The following is a 27,698-nucleotide window of genomic DNA, read 5'->3' on the forward strand; positions in this document are numbered from 1 at the left end:
GGAGGAGAGGCAACCCCAGGACCCCACCTAGAGGAAGCTGGACCTGACATTGAGGATGGTTCAGAGGCCAAAAATTGGCCGAAGGGGGAGGGAGGGGGGAGTGGGGAGGAGGGGGGAGGGGAGGGGGGTAGGGAGGGAGGGGGGAGGAAAGGATCTATCTCACCAAAATAATCAGAAAAAAAGGGAAGATCAAAGATGCCACAAATCAAATGTATATCTTATAATGTGAAAGGTCTCAATAGCCCAACCAAGAGACATAAGGTGCTCAAGGAACTAAAGGGATATAAAGCAGACATCTCCTTTCTACAGGAAACCCATATCACCCAAGGATCGAATATTAGATTATATGCCCCAGATCTCCCCACGTGGTACTATGGAGATACTATCTCCAAAAGAGCTAGAGGAATAGCAATTGGAATCTCAAAAAGGATACGGTTTGAGCTAGCCAACAGATTGACAGACCCAGAGGGGAGATTCCTCTTCTTGAGAGGAAAATTGGAAGGATTAGAATGTACTCTGGTAAATGTCTATGCCCCAAATGTATCACCGATAAAATTTCTCCTGGGAATACTAGGGAAACTGACAGATTTCAGGAGGGGAAGAGTAATCATAGGAGGAGACCTCAACTTATGCATAAACCCAAAAATAGATAAAACATCTCAGACATCGAGCGTTCGGGACGTACAGTTGAGAAAGCTCAGGGACGCCTTATTTAGGAGTCAACTGATCGACGCCTGGAGAGTCTTTAACCCGGACCAACGAGACTATACATTTTACTCCCCGGTCCATGGGACTTACTCAAGGATCGATCATATTCTGGTCGATCACAGGACCTTAGATATTGTGGTTGAGACAAAAATAGAAACTATGACGATTTCCGACCATGCACCAGTTAGTATTATAATAGATATCTCAGGTAATATAAGGCCTAAACAAAATTGGAGGTTAGACGAACACTTATTGATAGAAGAGACCAGTTTAACAAGGGTAAAAAAAGAGCTGGAAGAGTATTTTAGGTTAAACGAGATGGAGGAAGTCTCGGTGGCAACACTGTGGGATGCCCACAAGGCAGTGATAAGAGGAATATTGATTTCGGAAGAAGCAAGGAAAAAAAAAGAAAAAAATAGGAAAAAGGAAGAGTTAATTGAAGAAATCTTCCTCTTAGAACAGGAACATAAAAAAATAGGGAAGCAACGAGATCTATACTCGAAACTGGTCAAAAAACGAAACGAATTAAAAGAAATTATGGACCAAGAAACCCGAAAGGAATTTAAATTAATCGCTAGGGAAAGATACATGTGGGGGAATAAAACTAATAAACATCTAGCAAGAATGGTGCAGAAAAAGAAATCAAAAAATTATATAGATAAAATCAAAAACGAAAAAGGAGAGATGATGCAAACAACAAAGGAAATTGCGGAGACTTTTAGGCTATACTATGAGAGACTTTACTCAGTAGAACAAAAGAATGGGCAGGAGGGAGAAAAAATAAATAAAACTGCAAAATTCCTAAGGGAAGCTGGGCTGCCAAAAATAAATAGGAGCGAGGCATTGGTCATGGACAGACCAATATCAGAAAAAGAGATCAATTCTGCATTAGCCGATACAGCAGTAGGTAAAAGTCCGGGACCCGACGGTTTCACCACTCTGTATTACAAAAAGTGTAGGGAGATCCTGCTTCCAAAATTATGCCAATATTTTAATGGATTGGGCAAAGACTTCGGTCTGAGCCGGGAGGCCTCAGAGGCCATTATAACAGTTATCCCCAAGGAAGGTAAGGATAAAGGAGATTGTTCAGGGTATCGACCAATATCTCTGCTAAACACAGATGTAAAACTATTCGCAAAGGTATTGGCCGAGAGAGTAAAACGGGAAATGGCAAAGATGGTACATCCTGACCAGACAGGGTTCATCCAGGGAAGAGAGGGGAGGGACAATGGAGTTAGAGCATTATTGATAATGCAAAAAATGAAAACGAACGGAACCCCCAGTCTACTCCTGTCGATAGATGCGGAGAAGGCATTCGACAGGGTAGACTGGGGATTCATGCTATGCACCCTGGATGAAATGGGGTTCGGACAAAGGATGAGGGAGTGGATAACAACTCTCTACCAGGAACCGAGGGCAAAAATAAAAATAAATGGCAGCCTATCCCAAGACCTGATAATGAAAAACGGAACCAGACAGGGATGCCCCCTTTCCCCACTCCTGTTTGTGCTCTCCCTGGAGCCATTACTAGCCAGGATACGCAAGAGCCCCGACATAAGAGGAGTTAAAATAGGAGAGGACGAACACAAACTCTCAGCATTTGCAGATGACGTACTCTTCTATTTGTCAGACCCTAAAATCTCAATTCCAAAATTATTAGATCTATGCATGATATACGGAGAAATATCAAATTTTAAAATCAACGTAGCTAAAACTGAGATCCTAAGTATCAATATTACTGGACGAGAGGAAAGGGATTTAAAACAGAAATTTTGCTTCTCCTGGGTAAAAGCACTTAAGTACCTCGGTATCTTCCTAGTTAAATCAATGAAAAAAATGTACGCGAAAAATTAGGGAGGAAATCGGGAGGATAAAAAGTAGACCGATATCCTGGATAGGACGAATAAACTTCTGTAAAATGGTAATTTTACCAAAGATTACTTATAAGTTCCAGATGATACCTATAAGTTTGCCCGGAATACTCTTCTCAGCTCTTAAAAAACAGATCATGAACTTTATTTGGAGAAATAAGAAACACAGAGTATCCTTCCAAACATTAAGACAACCTAAAAATAAGGGGGGACTAGCAGTACCAGACGTTAAAACATACTACGAGGCCGTGGTTTTGTCAAGGGTGGTGGAGTGGGTTAGGGCCAGTAAGGAAAAGAGATGGGTTAACATTGAAAACGAAATGTCAAAGGCAAGCTTAGATAAGATTATATGGAATCCACCTAAATATAGGACACTTGATAAAGATACACATGAGATAACTAAAAATGCACTAAAAATTTGGGATTCTAGGTACAAAAAAATAGAAAAGGAATTTAACTCACCATTACTGGCACTGAAAAATAATGATTATTTTGCACCGGGTAAAACACAGATTGGAGGAAACTGGATAAAAAAAGACACTACCCAATTAAGGGATGTAATAAAAGATGGGCACATTGTAACACTACAAGAATTAAAAGAAAAAAAAGATTGTTTTTTGGAAATTGATGAATGGAGATACCATCAGCTGGCCCACTTTATACAAAGACTACCGCACCCACTGAGATCAGGGGAGCAGCTATCCGAATTGGAAAAAATATGCACATCGGAAAAGGTCAAGGGAACTATCTCAAAATTATATAAGATTTTGCTAAAGGTGGACGAACGGATGGTTCCTCCTTTCATCAAAAAATGGGAGAGGGAACTGGGATCAAAGCTAGATAGGGTCACAATCGAAAAAATACTGACACTGGCCCATTCCTCGGCAATAGATAGTCGTACAGCTGAGATGAGCTACAAATGCTTGACTGGATGGTACATGACACCGGACAAACTATCTAAATTTAACGAAGGACAAACGGGAGAGTGCTGGAGGGGATGTGGGTCCCCGGGTACCATGGCTCATTTGTGGTGGAAATGCCCTAAGGTCGAGGAGTTCTGGAAAAAAATACTGGGATGTATAGAAGAGATTACAAAAGAAAAAATTAAGTTGGATCCTTGGGTGGTATTGTTCCATGGGGGTGAGGAAAAAATCAAAAAATATAAGAAAACCTTAATCCCACACCTATTAAATGCCGCCAAAAGGATAATACCGAGAAGATGGCAGGAGATAGACAGCCCCCATATCTGGGAATGGATAGACTCCGTGGAAGAGACTTATAGAATGGAAGAACTGAGAGAAGAAGTGGAAGGAAATAGTATAGTTCAAGATAAGAAGTGGGACAACTGGAGGGGTTTTAAGAGATCCTGGAGCTATGCAGAAAAACTTAGGGCTGAGACCTAAAGATAAATTAAACAGAGATGAAGGCATCAGGAGGCACTTCGGATTGTTTATGGTGAGATAGGGGGAGGGTGGGGAGGGAGAGGGGGGGAGGGAGGAATAGGGGTAAGGCAAAGGAATCGATAGATTGTCTTTCTTCTATGAGACTTTAATCAAGTTAAAAAATGAAGGAGTAAATACCTTAAAAGGAAAAAAAAAAAAAAAAAAAAAAAAAAAAAAAAACCTATATATATATATATACATTTACACATCTCGGAAAGATAAAAGCAATGTAAGAAAAATAACTACACTAATGATGCGAAACCTGATTAGAGACGCAAAGGGCTGGCAAACGGAACATGAGCGTATAAACGCATACTCTATGAGGTTGAAGTCTGAAGTGAAAAAAAAAAAAAGAAAAAAAAAAAAAAAGATGTATATCTGCATGTGCCAATATTTTCCGCTCACCAAAGATTTCTAAGGTTTGCGGTGGATAAGCGCTGTAGTGATCTAATTTGTCCAATAAATGTAGTGATCAAGAGGTGTATGTATAGTGTCCAGTACTCCGGTTAGATAATTAATATCTTAGATGTTAGAATGTTGACCATAAATTAAGTTGTTTCGCAGCAACACACCAGGCTCTCCAGAGAACGCAAATTTAATTAACTTCCAATAACATACAAAATCCAAAGTCCACACATGATACAAAAGTCCACAGCATATAATTCAAATCTCTTCAGAGCCCTATGTCTCCAAACCCATACAGAGAGAAAACCGTGGATACATTCTCTCTCTCACAAGACTGAACTTCCAAGATTTTTATTGCTTGTTTTACTGAATAGCTGAGCAATTTGATTGGTCATCTTTTATTTGAAAGGCAGGAAATCCTGTAGCAGGTAAATTATTCAGCCGAAGTCACTAATTAGTATGCATCCTAGCATACTAATAAGCCCCCCTCTAATAAGTAATTAGATTGCATGTGACCTGAGTAATGGTTTGATATGTAAAAACGACTCCATCCTGTCTCTGCCTTTTTGACAATAGACAAACCTCTTTTGACTTGCAACATGTAATTACAGGCCTGATGTGTAAACTAGACTTATCATTTCATTTAATTCAACTGATTGAGATCCTTCCTGTCTCTTTGAATTACAGGTTCGAAATCCGGCCTGTATATGTTGGACATTATATATATATATATATATATATATATATATATATATATATATATATATATATATATATATATATATATATAATCTATATACAGGTGGTTCTCAAAAAATTTGCATATTGTGATAAAGTTCATTATTTTCTGTAATGTACTGATAAACATTAGACTTTCATATATTTTAGATTCATTACACACAACTGAAGTAGTTCAAGCCTTTTTATTGTTTTAATATTGATGATTTTGGCATACTGCTCATGAAAACCCAAAATTCCTATCTCAAAAAATTAGCATACCATGAAAAGGTTCTCTAAACGAGCTCTTAACCTAATCATCTGAATCAACTAATTAACTCTAAACACCTGCAAAAGATATCTGAGGCTTTTAAAAACTCCCAGCCTGGTTCATTACTCCAAACCGCAATCATGTGTAAGACTGCCGACCTGACTGCTGTCCAGAAGGCCATCATTGACACCCTCAAGCAAGAGGGTAAGACACAGAAAGAAATTTCTGAACGAATAGGCTGTTCCCAGAGTGCTGTATCAAGGCACCTCAGTGGGAAGTCTGTGGGAAGGAAAAAGTGTGGCAGAAAACGCTGCACAACGAGAAGAGGTGACCGGACCCTGAGGAAGATTGTGGAGAAGGACCGATTCCAGACCTTGGGGGACCTGCGGAAGCAGTGGACTGAGTCTGGAGTAGAAACATCCAGAGCCACGTGTACAGGCGTGTGCAGGAAATGGGCTACAAGTGCCGCATTCCCCAGGTCAAGCCACTTTTGAACCAGAAACAGCGGCAGAAGCGCCTGACCTGGGCTACAGAGAAGCAATACTGGACTGTTGCTCAATGGTCCAAAGTACTTTTTTCGGATGAAAGCAAATTTTGCATGTCATTCAGTAATCAAGGTGCCAGAGTCTGGAGGAAGACTGGGAAGTACCCACAGTCAGTGATGGTCTGGGGTGCCATGTCAGCTGCTGGTGTTGGTCCACTGTGTTTTATCAAGGGCAGGGTGAATGCAGCTAGCTATCAGGAGATTTTGGAGCACTTCATGCTTCCATCTGCTGAAAAGCTTTATGGAGATGAAGATTTCATTTTCAGCACGACCTGGCACCTGCTCACAGTGCCAAAACCACTGGTAAATGGTTTACTGACTATGGTATTACTGTGCTCAATTGGCCTGCCAACTCTCCTGACCTGAACCCCATAGAGAATCTGTGGGATATTGGGAAGAGAAAGTTGAGAGACGCAAGACCCAACACTCTGGATGAGCTTAAGGCCGCTACCGAAGCATCCTGGGCCTCCATAACACCTCAGCAGTGCCACAGGCTGATTGCCTCCATGCCACGCGGCATTGAAGCAGTCATTTCTGCAAAAGGATTCCCGACCAAGTATTGAGTGCATAACTGAACATAATTATTTGAAGGTTGACTTTTTTTTTTTATTAAAAACACTTTTCTTTTATTGGTCGGGTGAAATATGCAATTTTTTTGAGATAGGAATTTTGGGTTTTCATGAGCTGTATGCCAAAATCATCAATAATAAAACAATAAAAAGGCTTGAACTACTTCAGTTGTGTGTAATGAATCTAAAATATATGAAAGTCTAATGTTTATCAGTACATTACAGAAAATAATGAACTTTATCACAATATGCTAATTTTATGAGAACCACCTGTATATATAACACCCAACATATTACCACATGTACTAGTACATATTCCCCCACTTGAATCGGTTCAAATTAGAATCGATTCACAACCAAACTGCTCAGACATTCCTGGCTCTTAAGATTGAAGCCATCTCTAGGTTTTCCTTATTTTTCTGAATTATTCTAAATTGCCTACTACCACAACAATATAAACCAAACAAAAAAACATTAATATGAATTATACTACATATTCCCCCACTTGGATCGGTTCTAACTACTAGAACTGATCCATAAATCAAGCATTATGGTTTGAGGTACTGGATGCTTTACAACGGCTCATATGAAATATTAAGTTCTGACTGGTTACATCTCTCTTCACCAACCTCTAAAATATCCCCATGAAACAGTTATTAGATAATATAACTTTAGACCATGACTGGAAAAGGATTCAGTAAACATTCGTGGCCAGTAAAGCTGTTAGGCCTCATTTCAAAGATTGCTCCTTGTTTTGTAAATCACATCACGATCTTGAATATTGTGCAAAAACGAGCTGATGTCACCGTCCATTCTGACTTCACATCTCTCACCATCTTACTGAAAGTAAAGCTTGGTATGTTTTGGGGAGGTCCAATCCACATAAGTCCAGGATTCTCTCATCTCTAGGCTCAAAGTTTTCATTTTAAAGATGCTTTTACACAAACACCAGCAATTCCTGAAATTCTTCCATCTTTGTAGTAAGAAGAACCATTAATGTATCAGCAGTCCCTTTCAAGGTCAAAAAGGTTTGGAAAAATTCTGTGCTGCAAACTAATTCCTTGCACTTGACACCTTCAATCATTAATCCACCAATCAAGACACTTGATTCTTTTAACATCAAACCTTCAATATTCTGAATTTGTTGAATGCCAGCCACAATTTGCTTTCGTAATGTGCTGTAGGCCGACCCCGCATAGAGCTGTTATTTGTATCATTCAGTCCATAATTCCACAGAATGGTATACCAACATTCTATATAAAACTGTAGAAGTGCTACTTTTAAACCAGCGTTTAAAATTCTTCTATGAGTGAGATAAACTCATAGGCATATGATGATAGTGCAGATGGATCACACACAAACTAGTCCTTTAAATAGGTGCTCCTTTCACCAAGGGGGTGTTCACCACATGGGGGGATGTTTACTCCCCTGTTGGGGATGCACTCACCACAAGATAGAATAAAAAGTGCCTGGATTGTATGTCTGTGTATGTCTCCCAAAAGATGCACTTCTCCGCCAGCAGTAAATGTGAAAGTTCAAAACCGCATACATATAATGGAAAAAACACTCATATAGTGAAATACAGTTTAAAATCATTTATTGTGCCCAAAATAACATTCCCTTTGATTATTGTGCGTACCACAAGTAAACAGTAATCAAGCATAAAAACGTAATCTGTACTGTGCCTGTCAGCTTCTCCCTGCGAGCCTGTGAAGATGCAGATGTCTGCCAAAATCTCCTGTTCCTGCTCCTGGGGGCTGCACAGCGTCTCTGGTCATGGAATAAGCGTCACGCGCTGACACGTTTCGTCATTGGTTTAGACTTCAACAGAGGGCGTGACAGTTTATTCCTGACCAGCATAAATACACATTTGCCCTGCGCCTATTGCGCTATGATTGCCCAGTCCGGGTCACATGAGCGGCTATTACTACACAAGCGCACTGTGCGTCTGTATGCTAAGTCCGGGTGTGGGCGGGAGTGATCATCCCGCCGTCCCTTAATGGTTATAGCTCTTACTAGATGCTAGGTACTAGTCCTGCGTCGCGGACGTATGGTGAAGCGCAAGCTCACCACCCATTGGCTCGTCGTGATCACGTGTGCGTTGCATCACGCGCATGCGCAGTACCCTAATCACGCTAGAGTATGGGCAGAAGTACAGCGGCGCCCATCTTAGACTAAGGCATTTGGCTGAAATCATAAGCGGTAATATAAAAGAGCAATATCGTGGCAAAAAAACGCTATTACACATTTGTGGCCCATACTGCAAATATTGCAAACTGTGTAAAGGAGAAACAAAGTCAATAGGATCGACCTGTGATTTGTCAACAATCGATTTGAACTTAAAATCATACAGTAAAACCTGGTGTATAGATAAGATGATAAATACATCACTCATCCTATCTATACTCATAATGAACTACAACTCCAACGTAAAATCAGACTGACATTATGCGTATCCTATCATATGAAATATAGGATACGCCCACCCTGCATTGATTATTAAATGGTAAAGATATATGGTAAAATTCTATATACACAAATTATTAGCCATATGATGCGGGTGAGTAAAATATAGGGGTCTGATAATATAGATATAGATATATAATATAGACGTTCACTTTAAGGATTGATAATGCACTTTTGTTTGCTTTTTCACAGATGTTCACAGCTTCTTCTTTTTGTCCTTGGGAATCAGACAGAAGACTGATAAGACCAGTTGAAAATAGACTTTCTATTAAACCAGTTTGAACTGACCAAAGACTCATGGATAAGGTTTTTCTGCCAGTCACGTGATGTAACCCCCCATTTTACTGTTCCCATGCTATAAAGAAGATATGGACTTTGATTGGACTAAAACTATACGATCACACCTTTATCACGCCTAGAATACAGTTGATACATACCCATATCTTATGAATATTCATACGTATAAATTGTTTTCCCCTGTAGTTGTAAGCTCAGAAACACTTTCACTTTTACTCGCTTATAGTAGCCGAGATCTGTGTTGTCTTTCTCCATTGCAATGTCTTAATTAAAGCACCTTATTATCTTTATCTACCATCTTATCTGATCGTCTTAATTAAGACCCCTGAATTGGATTTAACAGCTGGTGCCTGTGACTCGGATTCAGTTCCGTTGGACTTCCGACCAAAGAGACGGGAAACCCATGGTGGGCAGAACCAGTGGCCACGGTAAGAAAACCCTTATTCTTACTCTTTCTGCCCACCACGGCAAGTACCAGTTGGTGTCTGAAGTCTATTGGCTGACATCTGATGTGTTTGTTTTCTTTGATGAGATGGTGAGATAAAATGAATGGAAACCAGAGTAATGTAAATGCTACACAGTTTGACCCAAATAACTCCTCTACTTCACTTGTTGCAGAAATAATAGAGTCTATAGTAATCATTGTTGGTGGATCGCTAATGTTTTTGTTTATATGCTTGGGGTGTCAATAGTTTTATGAGACTTGTGAAAAGGTCTGACCAGAGGACTGTAGTAGTGAGCCTGTGTGGCGAGTAAGGCCTGTGTGGCCAAGTGTAATAAAGTGCCATTTGATGGCTACTGTGTGTAGCCCAGGAGAAATTTTGGGTGACGACCCATACATTTTTAAGTAGAGACTCGGGAGTGAGTTCTCTAGATTGGGAGTACGGTGTTCCCATGGACCTTTCAAACCGGGAAAGGTAGAAGTGGCACAAGTAAGTCCTATGACTGACATGACAGACAGATGTGGACAGTGGTTAAGATGACACCAAGACTATTATAGGCTGGACCAAAACAGAGCTGATCTAGTACCAGTAGGAGTTATAATCAACTTGGGTTTCTGTGTATGTTAATTTTATGACAGTTGAATAAGGTAATTAAAAATGTACAATGTGTTTTTGAAAGTATGCAATGTGATGAAACTAACTAATTATGAGCCTGTCAAAGTTAGAGAATTAGACCAGGCAATGCCATTGTTGTTATATAAATATTTAAGAAATGTTTGAGAAGCAGAAAATCAAAGCTACTTTTGGATGATTGTAATATAATGATGAGACAAGCCTGCTGCTTTTTGCAGTTTCCTCCCCCCTCCTTTGTGCTTGGGTTAGTGTGTGAAGAAAAGAGTGAGATGCTCCCCCCTTCAAATACCTGGAGTAAAGGAGCCAGATAGTTCTGAATATCTAAGAAATGTTTAATTATGTGGCAATGTGGAATCCTAGTTAAAATAGTTTGTTTTTGTTATGTAACTCTTGGGTTCATTTTAAACAAAGAAAGAAACGGTAGCCATGATTATTATAAATATTTAAATGTTTAGCTCTCCATTCTAAGCTAGTAAACATGAAAGTGGAGAAAGGCAAGTTTATCTATAAGAGGAAAAGGTTTAAAGCAGTGGTCTCAAAGTACCGGCCCGCGGGCCATTTGCGGCCCGCGGACCAGTTATAAATGGCCCTCAGGCAGGGTGGAAGTGAGGGGAGCAAAAAAAAAAAAAAAAAAAATATTTTTTTTTTTTTTTTTTTAGCTGGTGCCATCTGGTGGTGAGCCGTTGGTATTACAAGTTATTACCACCAGATGTGAGCTGGCGCCATCTGGTGGTGGCCGTTGGTATTACAAGTTAAGCATTACAAGTTAAACAGCAATTCTAATGTCATTTTACACTATTTTCACTGCCATATTCTTCCCTCTAATTAGAACCCCCAAACATTATATATACTTTTTATCCTAACACCCTAGAGAATAAAATAGCGATCGTTGCAATACTTTCTGTTACGCTGTATTTGCGCAGCGGTCTTACAAGCGTACTTTTTTGGGAAAAAATTACACTTTTTTTAATTAAAAAATAAGACAACAGTAAAGTTATCCCCATTTTTTTTTTATATTATGAAAGATAATGTTACGCCGAGTAAATTCATACCCAACATGTCACGCTTCAAAATTGTGTCCGCTTGTGGAATGCCTACAAACTTTTTTACCCTTTAAAATCTTCATAGGCGACGTTTAAAAAAATCTACAGGTTGCATGTTATAAGTTACAGAGGAGCTAGAATTATTGCTCTCACTCTACCAATCGCGGCGATACCTCACATGTGTGGTTTGAACACCGTTTACATATGTGGGCGCTGCTCACGTATGTGTTCGCTTCTGCGCGCAAGCTCGTCGGGACGGGGTGCGTTTTCTGGCTCCTAACTTTTTTAGCTGGCTCCTAGATTCCAAGCAAATTTGTCAAACCCTGACTTACACCAGTGCTGACTAATAATGTGTTCGCTGACACCAGTACTGTTGTTTTTGAAGTTTGAAAGTTTGCATGCGGCCCCCCATGGCTTATGAAAACTTGTCTTGTGGCCCTCAGGTAATTTGAGTTTGAGACCCCTGGTTTAAAGGAACATTAAAGTGAATTGCATTATGAAGAAAGTGGACAGAATGTTGTAGAATTATTAATGAGGATTGCTGGATGTGAGAAAAGAGAAAAGGCTGAATGCTTTTGTAGCCCAATATGATGGTCAAGGAGCTGTTTCTCAAAAAGAAACCAGGAAATGCTAGAATTGTGGCAGGATTGGCCAGAAAATGCAGATTGCCTGACAGACGCAAGCAGAAGAAAGAGAGATGATGAATGAATAGTAAAGCAGCATGAACTTTCTGAGCACACAGAAGTTAATTTGTGCATGTCTGAGACGGATGGTGAAGAATGTTTGTAACATTACGCTTTCCACTTCAACTAACGTTATGATGGAATAACAGAATTGCAGTTGAGGAATCAAAAAGCTACGAAAGCCTTTGTTTGGATGGTGATTTTATGGTTGCATTCATTTCTGATCCTGCTGAGATAAATGACATTATTAGGTTTAGTGGGAAGGATGAGGAGCAAGCGTTAATGCTCATCTGAAAAACCAGCAACATGAAGAAAAAGATGGTGACGAAGGCAAAGATGGGACTGGTGCCAGTACTTTAGAATTAAGTTCAACTAAGAGATGTCCAATTTGTCTGAACAGTCTTTCTCTGAAGGTTGACTTTCCAGAAGATTGCTGTCACGTTTTCTGTATCCTGCATTCTTAAATGGTGTAAAACCTTTTCATCCTGCCCTGTTGACTGCAACCCTTTTCAAGCCATGTATAAAATAGATTTGGCTGGTGGATGCACCAAGAGCCATGCTGTGGGAAGAACACAAAAAGAAAACTGCAGCTGCAACCTGTGACAGTGGTGCTGTACAAAAGAGAAGACATGCTTTGGAATGGATGTTATGAAGCAATACCGCTTGAATTAGGAGAAATGGAAGTGAAAAGATGTACTACAATGAAGCTTGCCAGCTTTTTTCTAGAGAGAGAAGACCTCAAAGAGGAGGGTGACCAGATCTGCTTAAAACTCATGGAAGAAGAAATGCAGCAAATTTCCCCAGTTAAGGACACTACTCTTAAAAATCCTAATCTATCTGATCCTGTTTGTGGACGGTACATGCCTGTACAAAAGATGGAGTCCCAAGAATGGAATATGCGGTGACAACATTGGAGGAAGTGATTGAGATCCAACTACTCCCTTCATCACTTTCAGCGCAGGTTGCCAAAGTGGTAGCACTCACAAGAGCTAGTGAGACTGCAAAGGATCAAACAGCCAACATTTACACTGATAGCAAGCATGCTGTCAAAGTAATCCATGATTATGGACCCATAAGGAAGAACAGAAGACTCACAACTGCTGCAAGTGAACCAATTCAAAACTGAAAATATGTTCAAGAACTTTTTGAACCAGTCACCCTCCCAAAGAAAGTAGCCACCCCCGAAGGTCAACGCACATACTGAAGGAAGACAAAGGAAACAGTTGTCTGATCATACTGCCAGGAAGACTTGCGAAACACCAATGGAAGCAATCGTGACCCTAATCAATGATTTTGCAAAGGAATAAGAAGAAGCCCGTAACAGATTGAAGGAAAAGAAAAGAACAAATACTGAAAGTAAAGGAACTGATTAAGAAATTGCAAGAATCTGCACCTGACGATTGGAATTAAATCATGTAAAAGGACGGAACAAAGAAGGATCAAGATGGACTTGTGCAAGGAAAAGGGAATATGTGTCCCATCTCAAACGGAGAAGATGATTATGCCACTAGCTCATGGACTGAGTCATGTATGCCCTAAGGCAATGGAGAGAGACATAATCAAGGCTGGATGGTTTATTCGATACTCCAGAAATGTATATCAAGACTTTGTTGAGGGATGCATTATCTGTGCTAAAAATAACCCAGGAAAACCAACCAGAGCAACACAAAGACATTTGGCCAAGTCACTATTCCTTTTCCAAAGACTTCAGATTGATTAAATCTAATTGCCCAAATCAGGCCAATATCAATATGTTTTGTTGTGGGTAGACATGTTTTCAAGCTGAATAGAAGCCTGACTGGTGGCTAAAGCAAATGCCAAGACAACAGCAAGGAAACTCCTTTCCGAAGTAATATGCCGCTTGAAGTCCCTGAAATCCTAGAGAATGACAGAGGAACACATTTCACTGGACAGATCATGCAAATTACATGCAAGAACTTGGCAATTGAGCAGGCCTTTCATGCCTCTATAATCCTCAGAGTTCAGGAAAGATAGAAAAATATAGGAATCATTAAAGACGGGTTAGTCAAATTCATGCAGGGAAAGGAAAGACAGGTCAGTAAGGAAACAATGACCAGAACTGTTGCCTCTGGTTCTTTACAACATCAGGATTACCCCTACTTATAGGTCAGAAAATTTGAGCCCTTATGAGATTTTATTTGGGGGCCCACCTAAGACAGGGTTGTATTTTCTACATCAGACTGCTGTAATGTATAATGATTTTGTTTTGTTATGTAATTGTCTAATACAAGCAACTAACTGCGATGCACAAGTTGTTTTTGATTCAATTCTAGATCAAGAAATTGGAACACATGATTTACAGCCAGATGATTGGGTCCTAGTACAAGAACATGTGAAAGTACCTTTGAGACCAAAGTTTGAAGGACCCTACCAAGTGTTCCTGACAACTGCTACAGCTGTAAAGTGATGTAGATACATGCCAGCCATTGCAAGAAAGTACAGCTAATTTCAAAAGATGAGTAAACTACTGTTATGCCTTTCCTTGATCTTAGTCAAGGCTATAGAGGAAAATCACCAGTACAAATTACACATGATAACAGGCATAAGGAGCCATTTGAGTAATTGCTAGATATGTTCACATAGGCCAGACAGTTGAAGAAAAAAAAAGGCACACACCTAGTACTCGTTTACTTTAATTTTGAGTTTAAGCAATACAAGACTGCCCAAACTAGTATGTCAAGAATATCACAAATGTTGTATTATTGTGAAAATACATTACATATATTTATGCTAAATATAACTTGAGGCCTTTTGGAATACCTCCTTGTTTAGTAGGGAAAAGAGGTATACAATGTGACATTATGATAGGAAATATGAAAAACTCAGATGACACTGTTTAGATATGGTAAATTCTCATGGCTTCAACAGATATGTTTTTGTCCTCATAGGAATTATCGTTAGAGGATTGCTTGTTTATTTGTTTTTTTTTTCAGGTGCGCTAAATGTGAAATACAATGACAGTTAGATCTGAGGGAGATGACCCCCCAAGGAAGAAATAGAGTGTTATCAGATTGTCAGATTAGCCAATTTGTATGATACCAAGTTGGGTGATATGAATGAGTAAAGATATGTATCCACATACACCCTAAGAAGAACTTTACTCCACATAGATGTGAAGTAGTACTGTGGACGCCTTGGTGTCATACTAGGTAGGGAAGATATGGTAGTGACCCCAACATGGGGGCCAAGAGGAGGGAAATTAGTAAAATATAGGGGTCTGATAATATAGATATAGATATATAATATAGACGTTCACTTTAAGGATTGATAATGCACTTTTGTTTGCTTTTTCACAGATGTTCACAGCTTCTTCTTTTTGTCCTTGGGAATCAGACAGAAGACTGATAAGACCAGTTGAAAATAGACTTTCTATTAAACCAGTTTGAACTGACCAAAGACTCATGGATAAGGTTTTTCTGCCAGTCACGTGATGTAACCCCCCATTTAACTGTTCCCATGCTATAAAGAAGATATGGACTTTGATTGGACTAAAACTATACGATCACACCTTTATCACGCCTAGAATACAGTTGATACATACCCATATCTTATGAATATTCATACGTATAAATTGTTTTCCCCTGTAGTTGTAAGCTCAGAAACACTTTCACTTTTACTCGCTTATAGTAGCCGAGATCTGTGTTGTCTTTCTCCATTGCAATGTCTTAATTAAAGCACCTTATTATCTTTATCTACCATCTTATCTGATCGTCTTAATTAAGACCCCTGAATTGGATTTAACACGGGTGACAGCTGGATGTCATTAGGGAATTGTTTATATAGCCCCTTATATTGCATGGATAAATCACAACAATATTTCTATATTAGTTGGATGCATGGCATACTGAAAAGAATGTCTGGTGTTTCTATTAAATTACACCTAAGTAAGACATAGTCAGTGTATAGTTCATGTACATCAGTGTTTCTCAATTCCAGTCCTCAAGCCCCCCCAACAGGTCAGGTTTTCAGGAATTCCCTCAGATGAAAAGGCTGTGGTGATTACTAAGGCAGTGAAACTGATCAAATCACCTGTGCAAAATAATGGAAATCCTGAAAACCTGACCTGTTGGGGGGGCATGAGGACTGGATTTGAGAAACACTGATGTACATGCATATGAGTGATAATGCAATATAAATCATATATATATATACACTAATATATATATATATATATATATATATATATATATATATATATGTGTGCGAGTTTAAAAACTCAATAAAAACTTAATAAAATTACCAGAAAAAATTGTATATATATATAAAAAATATATATATAAAAATATATGTGAATATATTACAAAAATTACTGGTAAAATATAAGCATAAATAAGGGGCTATAATAAAAGGTAAAGGTAAAAGATGCACAAAATTACATGTACATAAATAAAGTGCATAAATACATCAGATATCACCATAAATAATCAAATAATGTAATTCATGAAATGTATGGAGATCAGGCCCTATGTGTCACTTATAAAACAATTAATGTCTAATTCAATGTTCAGGCCCCTCGGGGTTAAGACATCTGTCAGAAAAATCCAACGAGTCTCATGTTTAGAGAGTTCCCTTACTCTGTGTGAGCCTCTCCAATTTACTTCAAGGTGTTTTACCCCCCAGAACTGTAAACCTGACGGGTCCTGATTATGTTTCAGTTTAAAGTGCCATGACACATTATGGTCTTTGAAACCCAACCTGATTATTAATATGCTCCAGGATGCGCACTTTGAGCTTCCTTTTGGTGCCCTCTATATAAAGTAAATTGCAGGGACATTTCAAGGCGTACACCACATGGTCAGTATTGCATGTTATGAATTGCTCAATGGAAAATTCTTGCTGATTCGTTGGGGACGTGAATTTATCCATCCCTCTAATACGACTCGATACAGATTTACATGCTTTGCATTTTCTGCACGAAAAGAACCCTTTTTGATCCCAAAATGACAAGGGTCTTGTGGGTGGATCTAATACTTTCTTGACTATACTGTCTCCATAGTTGGATGCTTTTCTGTAGATAAATTGGGGCTCTGGTGGGAGAACAGTGCCCAACTTTTTGTCTAACATCAAAATGTGCCAATGTTATTGAAATATGGATTACACTTCTTTATACTGTATGTGGTACTGGGATATGAAGCCCCATTCCTTACTTCTTGTGGCTGTGATTTCGGTGATGGGTTTAGGCCTGAAACAGTTTTCCCTGGGGATAGCATGAATTTCTTCCACTAGTTTCTTCATTGTTTCTGGCTTGTAACCTTTAGCTTCAAATCTATCAGTAAGGATTTTTGATTGTGTAAGAAAGTTCGAGTCTTCTGAGCAATTCTTTTTGACCCTCAAGATTTGACCTTTAGGGATATTACGGATCCAGAGGGGATGATGACCACTTGTAGTAGGTAGGTAACTATTCCTGTCCGTAGGTTTGAAATAGACCTTAGTTTCTAATTTTGAACCTTGTCGGTATATGGATACATCTAAAAAATTGATCTCGGTTTCGCTGGATTCAGAGGTCAGTTTTATATTGTTCATATTGCCGTTTAAAATGTTTAAAAACTCATGTAGGGATTCTGTGGTTCCTGCCCAGATAAAAAAACAAGTCATCTATGTATCGTTTGTAAAACAACAATTCGGATCTTCTTTCATTAAAAATAGTTTTGTCCTCCCATTCTGCCATAAATAAATTGGCGATGCTGGGTGCAAACTTGGCACCCATCGCCACGCCTCTTCTTTGGGAGTAAAACTTGCTATTGTACCAAAAGTAATTGTGCGATAGACAAAAATTCAATGCGTGGCCCAAAAAAACTTTGTTGGCTCAATGCCCAATTTAGAGATAACATTGCATCGTCATGTTGGATGATCGAATATAGTGATGACACATCAGCAGTCACTAGTAAAATAGATTCGTCATTCTTCAAGGAGATATTTTGGAGACATATTAGAAGATCCTTTGTATCTTTTAGGTACGATTTTGTTGCTTTTACACTTGTTTGCAGAAACGTATCTAAATATTGTCCTAGTCTTGATGAAGCAGAGTCGATGCTGTTGACTATGGGCCTTGCAGGTGGGTTAGTTGCGTCTTTATGAATCTTTGGTAGCGTGTATATAGTAGGCACTCTACTGCTGGCAGGTGTTGGGTAGTTTTTCTCTTTGGTTGTGAGTACGCCTAATTTTGAGCCTATACTGATCACCACCTCTAGTTGTGCCTTATAGGCTAGGGATGGGTCATGGTCTAGCTGTATATAGGTGTTTTCGTCTGCCAACATCTCGGAGATTTGGTTGTGGTAAAATTCTTTTGCAAGTATCACCACCCCACCGCCTTTGTCAGCTGGCCTAATAATTATATCTTTACGCTCTTCCAACATCTCAATCCCTTCTTTAATGTGTCTTAAATTAGTTCTTTTAGCAGGTTTCAGGACTTCCAAGTCTCTCAGCACCAAGCTTTTGTACACCTCCACCTGGTGGTTCGGATTGTTAAGTGGACTGAATAATGATTTGTTCTTCAGTCCACTATTCACAACCGCTCCTGATGTGGAGGCCTGGACATTGGTTTGTGTATTACATCCCACAAAATACTTTTTGATATTAAGCTTCCGAATGTACTTGTGTACGTCAATGAAAACATTGAACTTATTGACAGGAGTTTTTAGTCCGCATTTTAATCCTAGGTTCAGAATGTTTATTTCCTTATGTGTCAGAACAGCTGGGCTAACGTTAAAGATACCCCCTAATCCTGTTGTTGTCTTCTTCTTTTGTTGGGTCTTACATCCGGCCCTACAGCCTCTGGTTCTGTGTACCTTTGATGGGATGTCTGCTCTCTTTCCCACTGGTTGGTCGATGGGGGCGGTAGTGGTCCTCTCCAAATCTGCTCCTTGTATTGGGGTATTTGATAATGTTGAGGTTTCCTCTCCCCCTTCTTTGTGCACCCCCTCCTCCTCGCCCTAAAAAAGGGCGTTGTGGTGGAGCATTTTCATAATATTCTTCATATGATTGCAATGGTTGAAATTGATTATGTGTTTGGATCTGGTAAGATGCCTTTTGTTGTATGTGCCCCTGATTACCTCTATTGTTTCCTCCTCTTGATTTCCCTCTGCCTTTTCTGATGGGCGTTGAGAATTGAGTTGGAGTTTCAAATGCGATTTCTTCGTTTGCATATGCATTAGATGGTTCTCTTATGCTAATTGGTGGTGGTGCGTTTTGTGTTGGTTCATTCTCAGCTAATCGCACCTTTTCCACCATATTCACTGAATCTGGCAGGTTCTGTTGCCAGGCAAAGATAGTATTCGCCTTGAAATCTCCCATGTCCCTGTGATATTTTTTAATTTTCTTTTTTGTGTATCTTTGTCTACTTTTTCAAGTCTTTTATTGGTTCTGGTGTTGAACTCAATAAACTGTTGTGTATCTTTTATTGGAGCTAACTGTTGTTGTAGGTCATTGATTTTAGATTCCAAATGGGTCATTTTACGCTATTTCCTTTGGAGTATAAGCTCCTGTAGTTTAAAGCCCACCCCAATGAAAAAATCATACCATTCTCTAATGGACCCTGCATCATCTAGACCAGGGGTGGGGAACCTGCGGCCCGCGAAATCATTCCATGCGGCCCCCCATGCGATCAGAAAAAAAGCGCCGCCGATTGTCACTATGGAGCGGAGTAAATGTATTGCTAAACACACTGACAATGAATGAATGATCATGGCGATCATTCATTCATTGTCCGTGTGTTTAGCAATACATTTACTCCGCTCCTGCGGCCCGCCCCTGTTAGCCGGCGCCAGCCTCCAGCCAATAGCATTTACTCCGCTCCTGCGGCCCGCCCCTGTTAGCCGGCGCCAGCCTCCAGCCATTGCACTGCAGCTGATGAGCTGCTCCCCTAGGCTTACAGCCCCGCCCGGCGGCGGCGGCGTGACGTCACTCACGGCGGGCGGGGATTACCATTCATGGCTGGCTGGCATGGCACTAGCCAGCGCCACCGACGAGGAACCATTTCCAGCAGCAAGTAAGGCAGCCATAAATATTATGCTGACAGCATCATGAAATACGGCGTATTTTTTTAATATGCAGCATAGCGGCGGGGGGAGGGGGGTAAATGTCCTGCACAGTGCACAGGACATTAATACATAAGTTACCATGACCAGTGCAGGACATTTACCCCCCCCCCCCCCACACATGCTGCATATTAAAAAGATCATATTTACATTTAATAATTTTCAAATTGCATCAATGATTCAATTTGAAAATTATTAAATGTAAATCTGATGAATATGATCTTTTTAATATGCAGCATGTCGAGGGGGGGGGGGGTGTAAATGTCCTGCACTGGTCATGGTAACTTATGTATTAATGTCCTGTGCACTGTGCAGGACATTTACCCCCCGCCGCTATGCTGCATATTAAAAAAATCACAGACAGTCATCAAAGTTAATAATCTTCAGACTGCATCATTCTGTATGCAGTCTGAAGATTATTAACTGTGAAGACGGTCTGTGATTTTTATAATATTCAGCATGGCGGCGGGGGGAGGGGGTAAATGTCCTACCTACACAGTTGCACTGGTCATAGTAACTCATGTATTAATGTCCTGCACTGTGAGTTACCATGACCAGTGCAGGACATTTACCCCCTCCCCCCATGCTGCATATTAAAAAAAAATCACAATGTCATTAGGGGAAAGTTCTTATCTTTATTCAGCAGTTCTGAGTCCCGACTATCTAATCTCCCCACGTCCTCTTCTATACAGATACCCTGGCTGAGTAATGTAATTGCCGAGAACCTCTGCACAAGGATTACTCCGCCTGAGCCCGAAAACCATCAAATAGTCCCTGCAGAGTAATCCTTGTGCTGCTGATCCCGGCAATTACATTACTCAGTGTATCTGTATAGAAGAGGATATTGGGGCTCAGATTAAATTGTCCGAACTGCTGTATAAGGATAAGAACTTTCCCCTACCAACTTTAACTACTAGTGTTCCTCCACCAGCTAAGCCACAGTACAGTTTGAATCATGTGTCCAGGTAGAAGGTGGAAGGAGACCCAGACACATGATTCAAACCCCGTACTGTCCGGGTCAATCCCGTACAGGTGGCAACCCTAGGTAAATGTCCTGCACTGGTCAATGGTCATGGTAACTCATGTATTAATGTCCTGCACAGTGCAGGGTGCTGTGTAGTGTAAAGGGTCCAGAGGTACAGGGTGCTGTGTAATGTAAAGGGGTCCAGTGATGCAGGGTGCTGTGTAATATAAAGGGGTCCAGTGATGCAGGGTGCTGTGTAATGTAAAGGGGTCCAGTGATGCAGGGTGCTGTGTAATGTAAAGGGTCCAGTGATGCAGGGTGCTGTGTAATGTAAAGGGGTCCAGAGGTGCAAGGTGCTGTGTAATGTAAAGGGGTCCAGTGATGCAGGGTGCTGTGTAATGTAAAGGGGTCCAATGATGCAGGGTGCTGTGTAATGTAAAGGGGTCCAGAGGTGCAAGGTGCTGTGTAATGTAAAGGGGTCCAGTGATGCAGGGTGCTGTGTAATGTAAAGGGGTCCAGTGATGCAGGGTGCTGTGTAATGTAAAGGGGTCCAGTGATGCAGGGTGCTGTGTAATGTAAAGGGGTCCAGAGGTGCAAGGTGCTGTGTAATGTAAAGGGGTCCAGTGATGCAGGGTGCTGTGTAATGTAAAGGGGTCCAGTGATGCAGGGGGGGGGGGGCACGTTTAATCCCCGCTATAACAGGCTAATTTTTAAGTTGATCATTTTGTACGGCCCCCGAATGATGTTACAAAAATCCAAATGGCTCTTGGCAGAAAAAAGGTTCCCCACCCCTGATCTAGACCGTCCTGTGGGATCACTTCCCATCTTAGACTTCTAATGATGATTTTATTTTTAATGTATTGTTCTAGGGTACATATGTCCCACCATGTTCTTACTTGTTTCTCTAAAGTATTTCCCAGTACAGATATAATATTATTGTAATTTACTTAAGCGGTGGTAGGTTCATCATCAATAAATAGTGTATTCATATCTAGATTTCTGTTACTCAAAAACCTTAAAGTGTCCATAGCTGCCGAGAGCAAAGCCAGATAACAATTCAAAATTAGTGCTAATGGCGCCCTTCCTACAATATAGGACTACCCAGCGCTTAGATACGTATGTTCAAAGTGATCAGTAACAGATTTATAAATATGTGTAAAATGCAGCAGCTGCTTAAAAATGTAAGACAGTGATCTTGAAACAGTAAAAGATAAAACAGATAAAACTTGTAAAAAGTCCCAAAGGTTCTATATAAAACTGTAGCAGTGCTACTTTTAAACCAGCGTTTAAAATTCTTCTATGAGTGAGATAAACTCATAGGCATATGATGATAGTGCAGATGGATCACACACAAACTAGCCCTTTAAATAAGTGCTCCTTTCACCAAGGGGGTGTTCACCACGTGGGGGGATGTTTACTCCCCTGTTGGGGATGCACTCACCACAAGATAGAATAAAAAGTGCCTGGATTGTATGTCTGTGTATGTCTCCCGAAAGATGCACTTCTCCGCCAGCAGGAATGTGAAAGTTCAAAACCGCATACATATAATGGAAAAAACACTCATATAGTGAAATACAGTTTAAAATCATTTATTGTGCCCAAAATAACATTCCCTTTAATTATTGTGCGTACCACAAGTAAACAGTAATCAAGCATAAAAACGTAATCTGTACTGTGCCTGTCAGCTTCTCCCTGCGAGCCTGTGAAGATGCAGATGTCTGCCAAAATCTCCTGTTCCTGCTCCTGGGGGCTGCACAGCGTCTCTGGTCATGGAATAAGCATCACGCATGACGCGTTTCGTCATTGGTTTAGACTTCAACAGAGGGCGTGACACAGTTTATTCCTGACCAGTATAAATACACATTTGCCCTGCGCACTGTGCGTCTGTATGTTAAGTTCGGGTGTGGGCGGAAGTGATAATCCCGCCGTCCCTTAATGGTTATAGCTCTTACTAGACACTAGGTACTAGTCCTGCGTTGCGGACGTATGGTGAAGCGTAAGCTCACCACCCATTGGCTCGTCGTGATCACGTGTGCGTTGCATCACGCGCATGCGCAGTACCCTAATCACGCTTGAGTATGGGCGGAAGTACAGCGCCGCCCATCTTAGACTAAGGCATTTGGCTGAAATCATAAGCGGTAATATAAAAGAGCAATATCGTGGCAAAAAACGTTATTACACATTTGTGGCCCATACTGCAAATATTGCAAACTGTGTAAAGGAGAAACAAAGTCAATAGGATCGACCTGTGATTTGTAAACAATCGATCTGAACTTAAAATCATACAGTAAAACCTGGTGTATAGATAAGATGATAAATACATCACTCATCCTATCTATAATCATAATGAACTACAACTCCAACGTAAAATCAGACTGACAGTATGCGTATCCTATCATATGAAATATAGGATACGCCCACCCTGCATTGATTATTAAATGGTAAAGATATAAAGTATGGTAAAATTCTATATACACAAATTATTAGCCATATGATGCGGGTGACAGCTGGATGTTATTAGGGAATTGTTTATATAGCCCCTTATATTGCATGGATAAATCACAACAATATTTCTATATTAGTTGGATGCATGGCATACTGAAAAGAATGTCTGGTGTTTCTATTAAATGACACCTAAGTAAGACATAGTCAGTGTATAGTTCATAGTTTACAGTTTTTAGGGCGAGGAGGAGGGGGTGCACAAAGAAGGGGGAGAGGATACCCACCGCGCAGGGGGAAACCTCAACATTATAAAATACCCCAATACAAGGAGCAGATTTGGAGAGGACCACTACCGCCCCCATCGACCAACCAGTGGGAAAGAGAGCAGACATCCCATCAAAGGTACACAGAACCAGAGGCTGTAGGTCCGGATGTAAGACCCAACAAAAGAAGAAGACAACAGGATTAGGGGGTATCTTTAACCTTAGCCCAGCTGTTCTGACACATAAGGAAACATTCTGAACCTAGGATTAAAATGCGGACTAAAAACTCCTGTCAATAAGTTCAATGTATTCATTGACGTACACAAGTACATTCGGAAGCTTAATATCAAAAAGTATTTTGTTGGATGTAATACACAAACCAATGTCCAGGCCTCCACATCAGGAGCGGTTGTGAATAGTGGACTGAAGAACAAATCATTATTCAATCCACTTAACAATCCGAACCACCAGGTGGAGGTGTACAAAAGCTTGGTGCTGAGAGACTTGGAAGTCCTGAAACCTGCTAAAAGAACTAATTTAAGACACATTAAAGAAGGGATTGAGATGTTGGAAGAGCGTAAAGATATAATTATTAGGCCAGCTGACAATGGCGGTGGGGTGGTGATACTTGCAAAAGAATTTTACCACAACCAAATCTCCGAGATGTTGGCAGACGAAAACACCTATATACAGCTAGACCATGACCCATCCCTAGCCTATAAGGCACAACTAGAGGTGGTGATCAGTATAGGCTCAAAATTAGGCGTACTCACAACCAAAGAGAAAAACTACCTAACACCTGCCAGCAGTAGAGTGCCAACTATATACACGCTACCAAAGATTCATAAAGACGCAACTAACCCACCTGCAAGGCCCATAGTCAACGGCATCGACTCTGTTTCATCAAGACTAGGACAATATTTAGATACGTTTCTGCAAACAAGTGTAAAAGCAACAAAATCGTACCTAAAAGATACAAAGGATCTTCTAATATGTCTCCAAAATATCTCCTTGAAGAATGACGAATCTATTTTACTAGTGACTGCTGATGTGTCATCACTATATTCGATCATCCAACATGACGATGCAATGTTATCTCTAAATTGGGCATTGAGCCAACGTGATGACTTACCACACAACCAAAACGTTTTTTTGGGCTACGCATTGAATTTTTGTCTATCGCACAATTACTTTTGGTACAATAGCAAGTTTTACTCCCAAAGAAGAGGCGTGGCGATGGGTGCCAAGTTTGCACCCAACATCACCAATTTATTTATGGCAGAATGGGAGGACAAAACAATTTTTAATGAAATAAGATCCGAATTGTTGTTTTACAAACGCTACAAATAGATGACTTGTTTTTTATCTGGGCAGGAACCACATAATCCCTACATGAGTTTTTAAACATTTTAAACGGCAATATGAACAATATAAAACTGACCTCTGAATCCAGCGAAACCAAGATCAATTTTTTAGATGTATCCATATACCGACAAGGTTCAAAATTAGAAACTAAGGTCTATTTCAAACCTACGGACAGGAATAGTTACCTACCTACTACAAGTGGTCATCATCCCCTCTGGATCCGTAATATCCCTAAAGGTCAAATCATGAGGTTCAAAAAGAATTGCTCAGAAGACTCGAACTTTCTTACACAATCAAAAATCCTTACTGATAGATTTGAAGCTAAAGGTTTTAGCCTTGGATGCTGCCAAGGCTTTTGACAGTCTGGAATGGGACTACCTATGGAAGGTCCTAGAGAAATTCGGGTTTGGCCCCAGGTTTATTAGTTGGGTGAAGCTGTTATATAACCAGCCAAGAGCAAAAATTAAAATCAACAACGAATTTTCAGAAATTTTCCAACTAGAGAGAGGAACTCGACAAGGTTGTCCCCTTTCCCCCCCTTCTGTTCGCGCTGGCGATGGAACCATTGGCCATTAAAATCAGAAGATATACAGGGGTTCCGTAGACTAACCATAGAGGATAAGATCGCACTGTTTGCGTCCTTTTTTTTCTGGGAGACACCGAAACCTCGTTAAAAATTGTGATCAAAACGGTGGGTGAGTTTGGGCTATGTTCTGGGCTGGTCATTAATTGGGAAAAGTCAGCACTACTGCCAATTGATCCCCTTGGTGTCCAGATACCCCACAGAATTCCTCAGTTAAAAGTAGTAGCTATGATGAAATACCTCGGGATATGGATCACGAGGGACATCAATAGCTTTGTTTCAAATAACTTAATTCCCCTCTTGTCCAAATGGGAACATAAAAGAGACATCTGGTGTAGACTACCATTATCCATAGCGGGGCGATGTAATTTAATAAAGATGCTATGGCTGCCCCAGCTACTCTATATCCTCCATAACTCCCCAGTCTGGATAGATCAAAAATGGTTCAAAAGGATAGAATCCATCTTTAGAGAGTTAATTTGGAAGAAGGGACAAGCCAGGATTTGTCTCCAGACCATGCAGTTACCAGCTAAAGAGGGGGGAATGGCAGTACCTCACCCGAAAACATACTTCTTAGCTTCGCAGCTACAACATCTTGCGAATTGCGGATTGGAGGGAGACGGGAATCCCGGTACATTGATGCTAATAGGGGCACCACATAGGACAATATTGGAGGCACTCAAGGCTGGTTCGTTTATTCATAAATGTCCAACTATAAAACTTATCCTTAAAGTATGGCAAACAACAAAAGCACTGATGGGCTATAAGGGAATAACAACGTTTGCCCCTCTCTGGTGCAATCAAAACTTAAGGGAATTAAAAGATATTGAGAGATGTAAGGAATGGGAAAGACAAGGGATAAACCGTTTAAATCAATTGTATGATGGAGAACATATGAAATCCTTTGCAGACTTGCGACAGGAATTCAATATAGCAAATAAAACATTTTACAGATACCTCCAGATCCGGCACGGCATCCAAGCCCAGTTTGGGTCACAACCCATTGTATGGTCCTCGGCCCCTACCCTCCTGAAAATAACCTCTTCAAAAACAACTAAAGGCCTGATCTCCGAATTGTATTCCAGAATAGGAGCTAAAACAATAAGTAGGGCAGGCCCCATTAAGAGCAGGATAGGGTGGGAGAGAGACTTAGGGCAAATGACCACGGAACAGTGGAGTGCGATCTTGAGGAGGGGGGTACTGGTTTCGATCTCTCCATCTCAGAAAGTATCACACTTGTTCCTCTTGCATAGAGTATACTACACCCCCAGGAGAATGTTCAATCTTGGGTGGAGAAGTACTGACGAATGTCCAAGGTGCAGAGCGACAGGCAATCTTATCCACATGATGTGGAAATGCCCTAAGTTATTCAGATACTGGGAGGAGGTGATAGACATAAATAAACACACAAGAGAAGACAATTTGTAATTTAAGAGGCTTTTTCACTCAATTATAATGATACAGGGGTAGGGGGAGGGGTAAAATGTATGCTTGTGTATGTATTATGTTAAGTCTATGCACGTTGGTGTACTACTTTTTGTACTTTATATATGCAAACAACAATAAAAAAATGTTATAATTAAAAAAAAAAAAAAAGGTTACAAGCCAAAAAGGTTACAAGCCAGAAACAATGAAGAAACTAGTGGAAGAAATTCATGCTATCCCCATGGGGCTTCATATCCCAGTACCACATACAGTATAAAGAAGTGTAATCCATATTTCAACAACATTGGCACATTTTGATGTTAGACAAAAAGTTGGGCACTGTTCTCCCACCAGAGCCCCAATTTATCTACAGAAAAGCATCCAACTATGGAAACCGTATAGTCAAGAAAGTATTAGATCCACCCACAAGACCCTTGTCATTTTGGGATCAAAAAGGGTTCTTTTCGTGCAGAAAATGCAAAGCATGTAAATCTGTATCGAGTCGTA

General features: G+C 40.3%; 1 long non-coding RNA gene across 1 annotated transcript; it reads left to right on the forward strand.

Moving 5' to 3' along the window:
• The first annotated feature begins 10,350 nt into the window (after window positions 1-10,350).
• On the forward strand, window positions 10,351-15,809 carry LOC120916553. The gene is made up of 2 exons (XR_005744005.1): window positions 10,351-10,885; window positions 11,884-15,809. It is a non-coding gene; the product is annotated as an uncharacterized LOC120916553 (long non-coding RNA).
• The last annotated feature ends 11,889 nt before the right edge of the window (window positions 15,810-27,698 follow it).

The sequence above is a fragment of the Rana temporaria genome, chromosome 10, assembly GCF_905171775.1.
Source record: "Rana temporaria chromosome 10, aRanTem1.1, whole genome shotgun sequence".
Taxonomy (NCBI): domain Eukaryota; kingdom Metazoa; phylum Chordata; class Amphibia; order Anura; family Ranidae; genus Rana; species Rana temporaria.